This window comes from Diceros bicornis, chromosome 5 (assembly GCF_020826845.1).
Source record: "Diceros bicornis minor isolate mBicDic1 chromosome 5, mDicBic1.mat.cur, whole genome shotgun sequence".
Taxonomy (NCBI): domain Eukaryota; kingdom Metazoa; phylum Chordata; class Mammalia; order Perissodactyla; family Rhinocerotidae; genus Diceros; species Diceros bicornis.
In genome coordinates, this window is record NC_080744.1 from 35977359 (window position 1) to 35981238 (window position 3880).

Below are 3880 nucleotides of genomic sequence, written 5' to 3' on the forward strand. Positions count from 1 at the left end.
TCACTGTTTCATTCTTGCATCAACTACTCCAGCCACCACCTTCAGCTGCAAGGCAGGACAGATACCATATATCTCAGCAGTTTCAATGTATTACTCTTCTACTCAGTGACAGTACCGTCACTGTAATATAGTTCAGTTTACCTACCTACTATGGTTCGTGTTTTTCCTAATTAATATGCACAAAAATCTTCTTCATTCTTTTTTCCATTGTTAAACAAAACATCTTGGAGCATCTTCATATGTGTGAGTGAGTATGTGTGTGTTTTGTGTGTGTGTGTGCATACCGTCAGGCAAATATTCTGCCAGCATTTTCTGCTGTATTAATTAGTTACTTATCTGAGCATCACCAACTGTATCCTCTCACTTATGTAATAGAGCCATTCTTATCTTTGTTTTTATTCCCCATGTTCTAAAATATTGAATCACAGACAGATGCTACTACATCCTCGTTGGGTTCATACCAGTATTTTTCTAGACTACTCAAGTTCCTGTCTTAGGACATGAGTCAGCCACCTCTCTTAAACATTCCCTCCCTTTTCAGACCTTTCCTTCCTTAATCCCTGAACCAGACTCAGCAGACATTTGTGCAATTGCTCCCCCTGAAGGGAACCAAATCATTTTTAAACCAGAAAAAAAATTTTTATTATTGTTTTAAAAAAAACTAAGTAAATCAATCAATGCAAAATAAGTGGGGAGTTACTGGCCACATAACATTGTGGTTCTTAAACTTATGAGGAACAAAGCAGGGCTGCTTTGTTAGTTTCTTGGGACCCACAACGTGGAACTATGCTGAGAATAGCCACATGTGGCTACTAAACACTTGAATGTGGCTAGAACAACAACTGACTGAATTTTTAATTTTCTTTAACTTTAAGTTTAAATGCCCCCATGTGGCTAGTGTCTACCATATGGGACAATACTGACATAGATCATTTTCATCATCCCAGAAAGTGACACCTTGGAAATTTCAATTCAGCAGATCTAGCATTTGGCCCTAGAATCTACATTTTTAGAAACTCCTTGGATACTTCTGGAGTAGAGCCAGATTTTAGAACCATGGAAATATGTAGTGGAGAAGCATAAACAGAATTGGAGGGAATTGGAAAGGCAGTTGGAAATGAGGTATCAGAATTGTATTTGTGCCGAGGGTACCAGGGCCAAATCCAGATGGAAGGCATATTTTCCCAAACTAGTCTAAAGTCGTGTAGCCGTGTTGAGAGGAACCAAGGTTTTTAACAGGCAATTAAAAGCACAGAGTGATTAAAAAATAAGATCAAGAACAAGGACAGCATGTAAGTCGTTCTGAAGCAGGAGAGAATTAGATGCGAGGACTGGATAAATCAGAGGTTCAGGGCTGGGTCTGTGGAGTATGGAGCACCCACGTTATTTGATGCTTTCTTGCAGGGACAGAAGCAGCAAGTTGAAGGAACCATGCAAGGTAGGCCATACGAAAAGGGAAAAAAGGAGATTTTAAGTAAAATAGAAAGCAATATATATAGTAAAGAGAAGACCACTAACAATTGTCCGAGATGCCACTTAGTAATACCAGAGCCAACGGCACATCCACCTTAGCCTGATAATTTAGCCAAGGAGATTTCCTTGCTATATACGGCATCAGCTGAGTATCTGTTATTTCATCAACCTGTAATCTTTATTCCATACCTGTTGATTTTCAATATAAAAATCTATCTTTGAGCCCAACAAAAATGTACATATAGTGATAGCAAGTCATTGCTTCTCATAGTCATCACACATCATAACGAGGGCGATACAAAAGAACCTTGACCCACTGGACACTTCTCTGACCTCTCTCTTTCTACATCTCTTATTTCACTAGGTGTCCAAATGAGACAGATGTAGGTGATTAGAGACATAAAAACTGGGAGTTGCCAAGGTCCACTGTTTCTAATAGAGATGGTAGTTTTAAATGTATCTCTTTGACTATCAGTTCCTAAATAATATTAAATATCTGCACCAGGGTGAAGTATTAGTGTCTCCACAATATGCTTCTATTAGCAAATATAAATGAAAAACTGCAGAAATGGAAACCTTGCTTGTCTTTTGAGCTAGTAAATGAATTGCCCATCTAGCTCGGTGCCTAGAACATGGTAGACGCTCAAAAGTATTTGATGGATGAGTGAGTGAGTAAATGAATGAATTTACTCCCAAGAGTATTGATTAGTGGTTTTCAACCAAGAGATATAACCCAGAATCACATGGGAGTCTATTTTTGTTGTTTAAAGTATGCACACACAGGTCTCTCCGAGATTCCCATACATCTTGAAGAGTGGAGGAAGGTGGCAGATGATTTAGGAGTAACAAGGGCATAATATGTTTTTTGAAAAATCTTCCTGGGTCACTTTATGTCCTGTTTTCCCCACTCCTTATGCTGTTGAGAAGCACAGTTGTACACTATAACTAAACTGATATGTAGTAATAGTAATAACCATAGCAATAATATTGTTCATAAGATTTGACCTTACTTATAATAATGCCTTGTAGTTATAGACTTATCAAAAGACCTTCATGTATATCATCTCACTAAACACTCACAAAAGCTCCAATGACAGGATTAACATGATAAGTATGCAAAGTTGATAATGTTTAGTGTTTTCACAGGGACTTGAACTTGCAATGCACAGAAAAATGAGGCAATAGAAAATTACGTTTCTGAAAAAAACACATCCAAGGGATAATGAGAAAAGCACCTTGAATAAGATCATATTACAATTCGTTGTATTTTTGCTACTTTCTATCATTGCTAACAATTTTTGTTAGTTAGCATTACTGACTTTCTCCTCCCAGTGAAAACACTGTTGAATTAGATGTTGAGAAATAAATTCTAGTCTTTATTCTGCCACTTACTATATGAAACTGTGGGAAATAATACATTTCATCTCTTTGAGTCAAGATAATAGATAAAGTTTTCCATCTAAAAGGTAAGATGTTTAGTTCAGTCAACCTCTCTGAGCCTCAATTTCCTCATCTATAAACTGGGAATAATTGTATACCTGCCTAGCCATTCTCAAATATTATTGGCAAGATCAAATACAGTAGAAGACATATAATTAAATGCATTTTTATCCTGTTTGAATTCAACTAAATGTGCTCAACCAAACTTTAGAGACAGAGAGAACCATGTAAATTGTGCTGATGTTCTCATCTACTGTATCCTGCTGACTGTGACGTAGGTCATCTACAGGAGTTTGGGGCTCAGCTGGAGAGAGGGAAAACCAACTGCTTGGCCTTTTCAAAAGAAAGAATATTAGTCTCTAAGGAGCTTTCCTAGGAGATTTTCATGAGTAATTTTGACTCCTTATGATTTCTGCCTCATTCACTGATTTTGGCACCAACTACTATGTATGATAAAAATGCAATGTTGATGGTGTATCCACCTGTCAATGATCTTGACATTTCATTATCATAGTTGTTCTTAATCTGCTTTTCAATCACAGACTGAGAGTCTCCCCACACATAGACACAGGCAAATGCACATCTGCACAATTTGCACACCATTCCACAAGGGTTTTGAGTCTACTAAAGCCCACATTAAGGACACTCTAACTTAAAGGAAGCCACCATTAGTTTTGTCCACAGCCCAAGACTCTATTGATGACATGCCTGGAGTTATCAACTATAATTCCAAGTATAACCGCAAGAGATTGCCTAAATAATTCTTCTCAGTCAAGGCATTTCTTGCCGTCTCCTAAGTAAAGCTCTAATGTGACTGGTGATCTTTTCCAAAGGTGCACACACATTGATCTCTAGTGTTTATTCATTACCAGGCAAGTGACAACACAGCTTTATTTCATTTTTCCCCTCTGATGCCAAAGCATAAACTATTTTTTAATTCTGACACGTTTCTCCATTCAGAAGAAGT